The sequence below is a fragment of the Sphaerodactylus townsendi genome, linkage group LG01 (genome assembly GCF_021028975.2).
Source record: "Sphaerodactylus townsendi isolate TG3544 linkage group LG01, MPM_Stown_v2.3, whole genome shotgun sequence".
Lineage (NCBI taxonomy): Eukaryota > Metazoa > Chordata > Lepidosauria > Squamata > Sphaerodactylidae > Sphaerodactylus > Sphaerodactylus townsendi.
In genome coordinates, this window is record NC_059425.1 from 43,193,668 (window position 1) to 43,207,465 (window position 13,798).

Genomic DNA, 13,798 nt, shown 5'->3' on the forward strand with positions numbered 1-13,798 from the left:
ACACAGAGAAAGGAACTGGCGCATAATATACAGTGATAGAACAAAAATGTAGGAGGGCAAAGAAATACCACGCAATCCCAAGGCTGCAAGGCGTTAGAGGAGAAATTGCTCCCCTGCCTGCCCACCCCCTTTCTCCAGAATTAGTTAATAAAGGAAAGGAATCGAACTCACTGTACTCATGAAGCTTGGGAAGGGGGGGAGAGGAGGGGGTGGCCACAATATGGCAGCAGCGGCGATCAGGGGAAATATGTTAGAGATCAGCAGCTGCTGCCGCTTGCGGCTGCCTCTGGGCTTCCCTGCGCAGCAGCAGCAGCCCAACGCCGCCGCCTCCCTCGCAGCCTCCCCATAGCAACAAGGCGCCCAAGCTACTAACTCCGCCTTCTCCACTTGCCTGCAAAACGCTCCTCGCGCACAGAAACTTTCTCCTCCCCTAGTTGCAATCGAGCCGCCCCTCGTGCTCGCTTCTCAGCCTTAAGAGGGGGCGAGTCCATTTTAGTAGAGAGGGAGTGGTCGCTGCAGGAGCCGATAAATTTTGTTGGGTTGGCTTGTGTCTATACAGGCTCGACAGGGCTCCCTATTAAAAAAAAAAGAACATGAAATGAAAAGTTCCCACTCTTGGCTTGATTGCTTCGGTGGTTCAAATGCGCCTGCGTAAGGGGCGGGGAAATAGGATGATGTGCAAAGTATGTCAGGCGTCTAAGGTGACAAAGTTGCGACTACAAAAAGGGTTTGCAAATTGGGTTAAAATGGGGCAGTCCCTGCCCGATGGGTTGCTTTGCAGTGTCTTGTCGTTCAGGCTAGAAGGGATTTGCTGTCAAGTAGACCCCACTGGTTCCAGTGAAACTTCAAAGGAAGTGTACATAGCAGCATGTCGGGTTTTGAGAGAACTGGTATAAAATGTTCTGTAGATGGTATATGAATCCAAAAGACATTATAAAGATTAATTAAAAAATACTAAAGGAATTTGTTGGAAATGTCACAAAGAGACATGCTCTTTTTTCATATGTAGTAGACTTGTAAAAAAGTTTTTTAAAATTTGGAAAGAACTGCATACAAAAGTACAGAAGATATTGAAAATTAAATTTCAAATGGATGCAAAAACTATGTTAGTAGGCATCTTTCTGAGGACTCTTTCAGCAAAATTACAATAACTGTTTTTATAACAGCACCCAGAGTAATAGGTGCAGTTAGCTGGAAAGCAAAAAACTATTCAGAGTAAGAAGGTGGGAAGAAAAAGTAAGAGAATATGCAGCAATGACTAAACTGACTATAATCTTATAATTTTGTACACAGATGCCCAAACCAGGAATTTAATGAAAAGTGGGAATTATACTTTCATATGGAAAGTACTATCATGTGGAATCATCTATATAATGTTTTTACGTAATGAAAGTACTATTTTACAATGTGCGGACTATTAACGTAAAACTAATCAGGTAGGGTAAGAATGTAACTGAGTAACTAAAAAATAAAAGGTAGAAAACAGTACTTAATAGATAACAGTAAATGTATACTAAATTATATAAATGTTGAATGAATGTGTTGTGGTAAGAGGAACAGAAGAATAAAAGGGTAAATATTGTTATAGGCTTTTCGCTAAAATATAAAGTCAATGAGAAGATTATTATATATTATTACAAATGAATAATTGTTCAGAAGGTTCTCTTATGCTTCAAATTCTTCTGTAACAGCTAAGATCCCTTTCTGTTTTTTAATTTTGTTAAATTGAATAGTTTTCTTCTAATTTATTTTCATGTTTCTTTTGCATTTTATAAATGTAGAAATAATAAAATTGTTTTTAAAAGTAAGTGTACATAGAAAGGGCAGCCTTCAAGAATCCACTTTTATTTTCTTAAAGTTCTGCTTGATTCTGTGCATTGCTTTTATGAGAAGGAAGTGTGGGTTGCATGGCAGGGTGGGGAAAGGGAGACAAATCGGAGGCTTGTCTGCAAAAATTGATAACTGTGGTTAATATTTCTTTAGTCACTGGTGTATTTTTAATGTGTTATATACAGTCTGCCAGAAGAGTGAATGGACGGTGTGTATTAGTATTATTATTATTGTGTGTCGCAGCAGTATGCTCAGCTACAGCATTGCAAAGCAATCATACATCATTGGTACCAATTAGGAGCAACTGTTATACTCCCTCTTTCTCACCCAGATACAAGGCTAAGTACCCCATGCAAATCAATATAGTGTGACATCTAATAAGCAATGCAATTGGAGTAGGATTTAAAAAAATCTGAAACACAGCAAATTATATGTTAATACAAAACATATTATTATATAAGTAGAATGCAATCAAAGCAGTATAATAAATACTATATGCAGTAGTATAGTCCACAGTTCCATTCCCTTTATGGAAGCACTTTCCTGAAAGTTTCTGTTCTATATATAAAGTGTTATAATATACCTCTACAGCCTTTACAAAAATTCCCTCTTGGATAATACTGTTTTATGTAGTTTGGAGAATTGGAAAAGTGTGGGAGTCTTCCTGACCTCCTCAGGCAGGTCTTTCCACAAGGCCTCAACAGAGAACACACCTGCATGGGCAGTTGTTGAGCTTGGCCATTTGTAGTTTGGCACCTGCAGAAGACCTTGCTCAGGTGAGCACAGCTGTCATGGTGAGGCATAAGAGGAGAGGTGGTCTTACAAATAGGACGGTTGAAGTCCATGAAGGGAGTCTCTTCTGGGCTAAACATGGGTGGGGGAAAGCATTTTTTGCAGCTGCATTAACTTGCTTCTCCAACAGTAATGCTGGATTCAGTGTAACATAAAACATAAATATATACATAAAACAGTATAACCCTTAGAGTCTTAACCAAGTCAGAAAGGTTAAGCTGAACCCCATTGAAAGTAGGAAGGCCCATGACCTTCAAGACATCAGGTTTCCTAAGCAGCACACTGTTAGTCTTCGATTTCAATTTGTTCACTCTTTGCTGTCTAACCACAGCAGGTAGGAAGTGGCTCAAGACCTCTATTGTGGTGTCAGGAGATTTGGATAGATAGATACAGAGCTGGGTGTTGTCAGTATATTGTTGACTTCCAATTCTAAAACTATGGATAGTTTCTCTTAAGAGTGTTACAATCAGATTGAATAGCATGGAGAATGGGACTGCCTCTTTGACAAGATCCCATACTCCAGTGGCAAACCTTTGAGTCTGGTGCACAAGGAACCATTTATACTAATACAAAGTATATTCTATGTAATTTACTTCTTCCTTCAAATGTTTCAACAGGATAGCATGGTTCACTGTATCAAGAATGTTGAGAAATCTCTGTTTAGTTGTTCTGCGTGTGCTGGTTGTGGGTACGCTCACTTGAATGTTAACCACCAGAGGATCTTATAGTGACCTAAATAATAACAAATGTATTTGTTGCATATGTTTTTGTGGTCTAAGGTCCTAAATAGATCCTAAATTGGCATGTTTTAAATACACCTAAGCACAGAGAAAAAACAATGTAAATGTTAGCATTAGCAGGGGAGGCCAAGAAAACACAATAGATGTATTACTTACTAGAGTTAATATGGGAGACTCTAGTAGTTTACTAATTAAATACAGGAACTTTGTAACTGGAACACTCCCAGGAGTCATAACTCACTGGTGGTTGGTCAAAAATATGGTGTTTATATGTGAGGTCTGCACAAGTTTTTCAGCCTCTCAGTAGTGCCTGAAGATCTCTCAGAATTACAGCCGATCTCTGGGCTACAGAGAGCGGTTTCCCTGGACAATACAGCAGCTTTGGAGGTCGGATTCTATGTTGTGGTGTCCTGCTGAGATCCCTCCCCTCCCCAAACCCTCCCCTCCCGGAATCTGCCATCCCAGTGCTGGCAACTCTAGATCTTCATGACAAAATTAGATTTCCAAAAAGATTAGCCAGGAATTTATGGTCCAGATCATATGGGGTAAATCTGATATCCCTTATTGTACTTTTTGTACTTCCATCAGGAGCCAAGGCTACATACTTAAAAAAAAAAGACACAGCTGTAGCTTTGGCTGGTGTTTTGTACAGCAGTTCCCCTTGCCAAAGAGACTTGCCACTGTTTAGTTTTCAAAGCATCTTCTGTCTTGTGACATAGTAAACCAACAGCAGCTGCATGTCCATTTCTTTCTCACATGCATGTGTCTCCCTCCCTCTTTTTTGGATGCTGGCCACGACAATTGGAGTGGTAATAGATGGTACTAGAAACTTGTCACTGTTTCAACACATGGTGGTTGTGAGATTATAAAGACTGAGATTTTGTGGATGGTGTGGACTGAGGGGAAATATTTATTTTAGATTAATAGTAAATGCCCTGACCTGGATGGCCCAGGCTAGCCTGATCACATCAGCTTCCAGAAGCTAAGCAGGGTTGGTCTTGGCTAGTATTGGATAGAAGACCACCAAGGAATACCAGGGTCATTATTCAGAGGAAGGTAATGGCAAACCTATTAGTCTCTTGCCTTGAAAACTCTACTGTGGTGCCGCACGTCATCTGCAACTTGACAGAACTTTATACCCACACATGACTTGAGTTTAAAATTGACACATGGAAGAAAACTCTGTAGCGTATAGTAAAAATGTATGTGTACGTATTTTATGCATACTATTGATTGATTGATTGATTGATTGATTGATTGATTGATTAATAGGGATCTTCTATCAGAATACCAGGGATTGAATCTTTGGGCCTGTGTATTCAAAGCAAATGCTTTACCACTAAGCCACAGACATCCCCAGTGAATATGAGCTTGGAATTTCATGGTCTGAGGCTGGGGCCTAACTGTGTGTGCTACTTTAGAACCATCTTTAGGTGTAGAAGGACGTGTGTAGCATTGGTCCTTGCAGCTGATACCAAGGGTTGAAGCCTCTGGATTTGGCCACACCTGAGATATGTTATAGGAGTCTGGCCTTCTGCCTGCATCTAGTCAACATAGCAGAACAAAATGGGCATAACAGAATTGCTGTTTTATGTTTTGTACATATTTTAACTCTGGTTTGTATTGTTTCAATGATGTGTGTTGGGGGTTGATGTTAATGGTTTCAAAATGTGATATTATCATGCATGTTTTAACTTGTTAGCTTTTGTAATGGCAGAAAAACAGGACACAAATGTTGTAAATAAATAATAATCAATAACCTTCACTTCAGTGTCTGGCAGGTAAGCAAACATACCTTTACACTGTTCCAGTGTGGATTCATGTATTGCTATCTGTGATCATGGCATAATTGCTTGGTCGATTGTTTTGTCTACCTCACATTTTGATTCAGAAGGATCCATAAGGCAGCTTACAAGAAATAAATATAGTATGATTTCAGAGGAGGGTGCTTCCAATTTTTTGCATTGTTTTTTGCATTGCACATCATCAGATCATTATTGTTTGGTCCCATTTCCTGTCATCCCTGATAGGATGGATAGTTTCCAGGCTGTGTTCTCCTTACATCCTTCTCTTCCTTCTCCCTATGTGATAAACAAGAAATGTGTTTTCTAACCACATCTGGACTGCAGGTCTTTACTGTCCAAAGACACAGGAAGGAGCCAGGGGCAACCACTATACCTCAGCTAAGGCAAGTAATGGCAGGGGGGATGTCAATTGCTTGTCTGTACACTTCTTACTCCTTTCTCCCCAGGGCTGTACATCTTCTAAATGTTGCAAACTTGCAATATCTTTGCTACAGGGCATGTCATAGTACTGTTCATCCTTTATAGACATGCATGTTCACAAGGACTGTGATGGTAAGGATGAACAGCTATCAGTGATCTTAACAAAATAGTGATGCATTAGTGTGGAGGAAGTATGATGGGTTTCACAATGTTTTGCCTAAGAACTAGATGAGAAAACTCCTACCCTGGAAGATATATCAGAGGAATGCTAAGATTCTTTAGTAACAATACATATATCCCCTCCCGCAACTTCCTCATTATTTGTACCTCTGGTGTAGCCTAAGGAACACTGGATTGTCACTCTCAAATGAACAATGAAAAGTGCATGTTTTTTTCATCAATAGAAGTAGATTTCAAACTTTGTTCCAGGGAACCCCAGGATTCCTCAGAAGGGTTTATCAGGGCCATCTCAGGGCTCCCTAAAATGGGAGCAATAAAGACTTTGCTCTAAAAGTGTGCTCTGAAGTTACATAGAATGATAGTTGAGGCTCAAGAGACAAGCATCCTACTTGAACTCAGGGTTGAACCAAGCACGACATGGGAAAATATCTGAAGGGAACTCCAGTGGTTTTTTTTACTGATAAACAGCAGCTTGCGGGCCTGATTTGGATTGGTAGTGTGAGAGCAGTGGAGGGAGGCTTAGCCTTTTCCCTCATACTTCTTCCTGCCCTCAAACAATCTTCTGCTGAGGGAGATTCCCTTTGTATTTGGTATTCACCTTTTAGGGAGATTTGCAGGCAAGATAAAGCAAACTGTATGTTTTCCCCTGTAGGGAATATTAACATCTCTGGAGGGGGAAATTGTGTTTAAATAACTGTGCAGGTCCAAAGAGCTAAGCTCTTCTTCCTTCATTGCATCTCCAATCTAAATCACAACCGCCACCACCATACACAGCTGTTAATCTACCTGCAAAACATACTGGAGATTTGCTGATGGATCTTCTAGCATCTAGTTTGGCTTGACCTTGACATATTACTCTCAAACATTCTCCAGAATCCACTCTGCAAAGCATAGGAGTTCCACAGCAATCATGCAAGAGTTCTTGAGTGGCGACAGGCAAAAGATTCTCCTGAAGCAAGTATGTATAGAAACCTGTCCTGGCTTTTTTCAATAAAGCCAAGCCAATTGTTTTTGTAAAGCCCAAACAGAAAGGATGGGTGCATATCAGGAGAGGCAGCTTGCTATGTAATCTCCCTGGCTGAATTACCCAGATAGTCTTTGTTTTGAAGAGGGGCATAAAGATCCTTCAGATTTAATTGCCAATAAATCAGCACGACCTCCACTTCATGGCATCTTTTATAAACAATGAACTTTTCAACCAAAGAATGGAGAGCAATTTTTACAGTGTGTGCGAACTGTCTATGGTAAGATAACAGTTATGACACATGCTGTTTGCTCCATTAAAGACTAAGTGAGATAATGAAGAGCTCCATTAAAAAGCATGTCCTGTTTGCTTTCTGGTTATGTTCATCTTGCGTTACAATGGGCTTGTGTGTTTTGCCGTAAGAGCCCTTGTTTTTAAACAGTCATCCTTCTTAACTTGACAACTTGGTATGTTTCAGTTCTTGACAGATTATTTGATTGCCTTATCAAAACACCTGTCTTCTAGAAAAAGGGTGTTCCATTTTAAGACTAACATGTGAGTAAAAAAATTAATTCTGTCTCCAGAGGAAGCCACACAGCTACTGTATTAAAACAGAACTGTGACGGACAGGAGGGTGTTCTGACCCTGAAGGGTAAATCAACCACTCAGATTAGCCAATAAGAGTGCTGCTCCAGCATCCAATTACCTTTGACAAGGGGGATGAGATGTTGAATCCAAGCAAAGAGAGTATTTGCACCACCTGTCACAGCAGATATTCGTAGTCCACATGCCCCACAAAAAGAGACTTAGTCGTAAATGCATATGGCTACACTTGCACGTCTGTCACCTTGTCATCTTATTTATAATGTTTGGGTGCCCACGCAATAGAAAGGTCTTTGTGCTTGGATCAATGGTTGGCAATCAAGATAAATCCTGAAATACTTGTTTTGAGTACTCCAGAGGTTGTTCAGCCTGTCTCGGTTGATGAGCGGATCTTGTACAAATTAATCTGACTCTTGGGATAGGGCAGGATAGTGTAGGTGGAATCCTGTGTGTGAGAAAGGATCAAACCTAGTGATTAATCAATAAAAGTCTGTTTCTGCCTGAAAGCATTGTAGAAAAGTCTGGCTACTCTCTGAAGTCATGATCAGTCTAAATTTTTGTGCCTCTACATGTGCTGCTGGTTTGTTCTTTTAAAACCAACATGTAAACAAATAAATCTTCCTAGTTGTTTATATATTAATCCAGCCTCAGTGATCTCAATAATCTCCTTGTGCACCACAAAATTTACCTCACAACAAAAGCCTATACATTTGTTACTTGTATAGCACCTGGAAGCTGAGGGGAAGGTTTATAGACCAAAATGAACAGTGTTGCTCTTCTGGAAAACTACAAAATCCATGCTGCAGTGTGACTATTTCCCTCTCCATCAAGACTGAATCTTAGATGTGTCTACGAAACTATATACATTTTGATTTGGCCATCAGTTTTTCTGTGAAATTTCATCTGGTTTTTTCATCACTGAGAAACTTCATCTTCATCCTTTTTTATTTTCTTTTTTTTTGGTGGACCTTTTCTACAACCAGTATTTTCAATCTGCTAAATTTCCAGAACTAATTCAGCACCTTGCCACAGAGGAGTGAAAACCTTTGACATTCAATCTACATTTCTGCTTCATGTGATTGAAGCTTCCGTGCATTCCGTACAAAACTCTGGAATATAATTTATTTTATTTATTTTAATTTTATTAAATTTATACCCCTCCCTTTCCAACCAAAGTCGGGCTCAGGATGGCTTACATACGGATTAAACAAAGAATATTACTAATAATATAAGATAAAGTTTAACATTAAAATAGCACAACATTTAAAATCCACAGATGGCAACTTTAATAGACAACTACCCCAAGCCTACAGAATTATAACGTCTCTCCTTTTAATACAGTCCAGTTACCAATTTGTCAGGATGAAAGAAAGGGGGGGAGGGAGGAGATGCAAAATTAAGATGTGCATGTTGGAAAGGTGAGAGGCCTGCAAGATGAATAGTCAGATGAACGGGTGGCCTCAACCGAAAGCCATGTGGTGGAACATCTCTGTTTTACACAGCCCCTACGGAACTGATTAAGGTCCCGTAGGGACCCTGGTTTCAAGCAACAGAGAGTTCCACCAAAAAAGTCTTGGCTCTGGTTGAGGTCAACCCAATGTTGTTGGGGCCAGGGACTTCCAGAAGATTATGGATCCTTAAATCTATCTCTGAAATCAGGTGAAAATGTTCTAGGTGTTCCTCCTAAGCGGAAAAAAGTTATACTGGCTTCAAACTAGGACTATGATGACTCCTTGAGTCTTGTTACTATGTACTGTTTCACTTGCACTGGCTGAATCAGTTCCAAAAAGGAGGAGGGGGGGGGAGGAAGGACCCATTCAAGCATGCCTTCAGTTGTGAAATTTTAGTTTGCCAGCTCTTCAGTTAGATCTTTCCAGGAGCAGTTGGAAGGTCTACCAACCCTTAGCAGGAGAAAGACCTCAGAGCCATATCCCTCTGTGAATCTTTTTACTCCAGTAAAGGAGAAGTAAAATGTGGGCAGAGCTCCCATTTAGATAATCTCCCTTTGTATCTGTTGTACAAACACAAACTATTCAGAGCTCACAGCTGCTCTCTACCACACAGTAACTGGTGTGAATAGAATTAATACTTTCTTTCTATAATGAACATGTCTGCACTAATCTGAGCTGGTTTAATTCTCCGTATTTTGCCCAGCAAAGGGAATGGAGACAAGAGATTCATAGAGCAAATAGCTGGGAGTAACCACTCCATCAGTTTGCTTGTAGTGGTTTTTGTCTGTTCCCCAAGACGCAAGGGCTGATGACAGCGGGTTTTTTCAGCTATCACAGCAAATTATTCACCTACAGGATAAACCAGCTTTACAACTAGTTCCAAATATCAAAATGATGAAATATTGGATCAATAAATAAGTGTTGGATTGGATCCAACCAACCTTTCTCTTGGTTGAAGAAGAAAGAGGAATCCCTTGGAGTACAAGGCAAGACTGTGCTGGGGACCATGGGACTTGCATGATTGAAAGCCATGTGTGATAGGGGCTGCCACAAGAAACAGAGCTAGATGAGTGGGAAGAGCTGCCTGAATCCAGCCCGTGGTCTGCCCCTTTAACTTCAGTCAGACAAGGTCATTTGATATTTACTAAAAAATGGTGTTGAGAGAAGTGGTTAAAGTGTCGGACTAGAACCTGGGAAACCCAGGTTCACATCCCCAGTTGTGACATGGAAGCTTGGGATAGTCACACACTCTCAGTTCTGCTCTTGGCTAATATTCGGATAGGAGACCTCCTAATATTAGGATTGTGTCATGGAGGCAGGCAATGGCAAACCATCTTTGAAGGTCTCTTGTCTTGAAAACCCTATAGCAGGGGTGTCCAACTCTGGCGCTTCAGATGTTCATGGTCTACAGTTCCCATCAGCCCCTGCTGGCATGGCCAATTGGCTGTTTTGAAAATTAGGTTTTCTGGGATGTCTGCTGTGGTGTGGTAGTTTCAGTTCCTAACATTTCACCTGTATATATGGTTGGCATCTTCAGTGGCATGTCATGGTAAGACATCTTATCATGGCATGTGTCTACAGATGCTAGCTGTACAATATTGCTGCCCTTTCACTAATTAAAGTAGGGATCAAGAGAGCCCTAAATGCAATAACCCAAAAATGTGCTGAGGAACATCTAATAATGAATTATTCTAAAACCAAAATAGTACATTTTAATGCCAGGTTCAAGGAGGAAAGATGGACGATCAAAGGGCACCCAATTGATCAGGTCAAATGCTTCAGATACTTGGGGGTAATCTTCCAATATAATACCAAATCCACAGCTCATATCCGATCCCTTATTCAATCTGCTCAAAAGAGTGCCCAAGTGACACTGAGATTCTATCGCACCCAGCGGGGAGGATATATTCCAGCTGCTGTTAAATTGTTCACAGCAAAATCCATTTTGCAATTAACATATGGAGCCCAATTTGATAATATATCCAACTTTATGCCTCTGGAAAAAGTCATAACGACATTCCTTAGATCTCTATTTAACACCCCAAAATGCACGCCCAGCACTGTATTGAGACATGAGACAGGAATAGCTAAAGTGGAAACTATAGTCTGGAAGAGAGCCATTAAATACTGGATCAAAGTCCATCTACACCCCCAGGGCCTATTATCATCATTTTTGTCAACATCACCATATCCAACCTGGTCAGAGAAGATTATTCTGAAAGACAGATTGGGGTAGACCCTATTATGTTGGTGCTTGAACGGGACTTGTCCTCTGCAATTAAGATGGTTTATCAACGATTGGATGACATTGATTACCAAAATGATAATGTCTCATTTCCTGCTCTATATAGACCACTGAAATCTTGGACTGGTACAGTAACGACCCCTTACATTCAACACATTACCATAGCTAAATACCAATGGGCCTTTTCTAAAACACTGTTTGATGCATTTCTGTCATCCACGCTTATGGGCAGATGTAGGAAAACCCCTTGGCATTTGAGGAAAAGTGTTTGTAACTCTGGGGACGTGGATTCTATGACACATATTTTGCTGCACTATATGCTGAATAAGGCAGAAAGAGAGCTCTTCATTTTACCTCTATTTGTTCAGCACAGCTTGATAATTGCAAAGGATCCTGATCAAGAGATTAGAAAAATGTTGTTAGAAGACAAGGATGTAACCATCTCTCAGCAGGTAGCAAAGTTTTGTGCATTAGCTTATAAAAAAACACAAGATCCTACTTAGCCAGGGAATGAGCTGAAAGTTAAATATTTATTCAACTAGTTAGTTGTTTAATAATTGTTGTAATCTGCTGTTATGGATGTGTGGTGTTGTTGTTTTGTTTTGTTTTTGTTTTTACTGGCCTTTGGCCATATTAAACTACTTCACTTTCACAGATGCCAGCCGTAGGTACAGGTGAAACCTATGAGATTGTTACCACTGCTGCTCGAGTAACATTAAACTATCTTAGTTCAGGCAACGTAGTGAGGCACAGGAAGACAGTGTTCTTTGAAAGCAGAATATTTTATTCAAAAGTGAATGATACAGCTCGGGCAGGGGAATCACGCCCTCGTAGCCAAGCGCAGCAACTTTTATACACACAGCTCAAAAGAGGGCAGGGGGCAGGTAAGGGGGCAGGTCCCTTACCTTGCAACAATAAAGAAATCATCAACACATAAAAAGAAAGGTACAATTACAACTTTGTGAATGGGACCATGAAATCTTGCTGTCAGGCGTCTTCCCGCGAGACTTTATGACAGTTCCGGAACAGGGAGCGAAGAGTGTCCATTCATAAAACTGGGTGAGGCTGTTAACACACCCAGGTATCTGGTTATCAGATGGGCAACTTCCTTGAATTATGTCCTGAGGCTCCTGCGCCTCAGTCTCGCAACAAAAGAAAGTTCAAATGGTCCAATAATATCAACTGCTACAAGCTATTGCTTTTAAACGTTAGATGAAATCCTAAAGAACTTCTAATATGGTAAAAGCACCCACAGATATAAACAAGAATATCCTACATTGACACTAATAAACCTTAAATCAGCTGAAAAACCTAGTTAGGACATAAGCCTAAACATTGGGCAAACAATAAATCCAACACTGAGGGGCCTACAGTAAATCTTAATAGGAATAAAAGCAAGAAGAGAACCATGTAAAACATTAGCACTCTCATATATACACGTCCTTTCCAGGCCTTAAGGAGACTTTTGGATAACACTGGTCTCTTTGCCTTGGTCCTTAGCCAGTGTAGTTTAGCGATAGGCTTAGGAAAATATTTTTCATATTTTCCTGGCGGTAACAAGATCACAGACAGACAACCTGGAAAACTCACAACAGCCAGTTATTTCAAAACTTCTCTGGAAAGGGAGGAATGTTAGGAATATGTAAATACTAGTCAATAAACACTCATTACAAAAATCATCATTTAAAAAATGGCTTTTTTCCAACTCGATCCCATGGAAAACCTGCAGAGCTGGTTTATGAGTGCTCACTCCAAGATTAGGAACAAGTATCAGTGCTTCAGGAAAGAAACTATCAAATAGGCTTCAGTGCTCTTAAAATGTTATATCTGCCCAGAGTTGCCCTTCTAAGGTTCTATGAGAACAGGAAGAACTGTTAGATCCTTGTTCAAGGGCACAAGTAAAATAACTTGATGTACCTCAGTGTTCCTAAGGAAGGCAATATGAACAAGTCAGCTGTGACTATAAGTGCTATCAAGCCAGCTCCAACAAGGGATTTGTGCAGACTCAGACTTTGCACAACTTCTTGAGCCTCTCCAATCCATTTTTAGGTCAGAAATGGCCACCATGGCAACCCTGGGGCTGTCTCAGTGTTTCTGACCTGCGAAAGCTACCTAGAAACTTTGGTGTGAGATAGGGTATAAATATTTATAAATAAATAAATAAAAATGAAAAAAGACTGGAGCTTAGTGTAAGCTTAAATTCAGACAGATGTTCTTTAATTGGCATTGGGGACCATGTGATCATTTCCAATAATGAAGGGCCCTTGTTGCAGTCCATTAGCACACGAAAAACGTTGGAAGATGCTGATGGAGGAAAGTCCAGGGGTGGCATGAATCAGGAAGCAAAAACCTTTAGCAACTAATAACCAGCACTGCTTCTGAACAATTGAGTTCTGTTATTTCTTGACATAATAGGTTTCATTTCTCATCCTTTTCTGTCTTGTTCAGTAGCTGATAGCCACAAGGAAACAGCCGACCTCCACTCATGAGCTGCTCTTGCTTGTTTATCAATATGCAAGACTGACATATTGCAGGGAAGTCCTGTTGACGGCTTAGCTATGGTTTGGAACCCCCAGTTATGTGGCTTTGCTAAAGATATATGTTCAACATGAGACACAAATGCAAGTTCTCTATGTGAAGTAGCTTAAGTGGTTGGCCCAGTCCAGCCTGATCTTGCATGTTAAGCAAGGTCAGCCTTGACTGGTACTTACCTGGAGACCTATAAGGGAATCCAGAGTTGCTGTGCAGAGACAGGCAATGCAAAACCA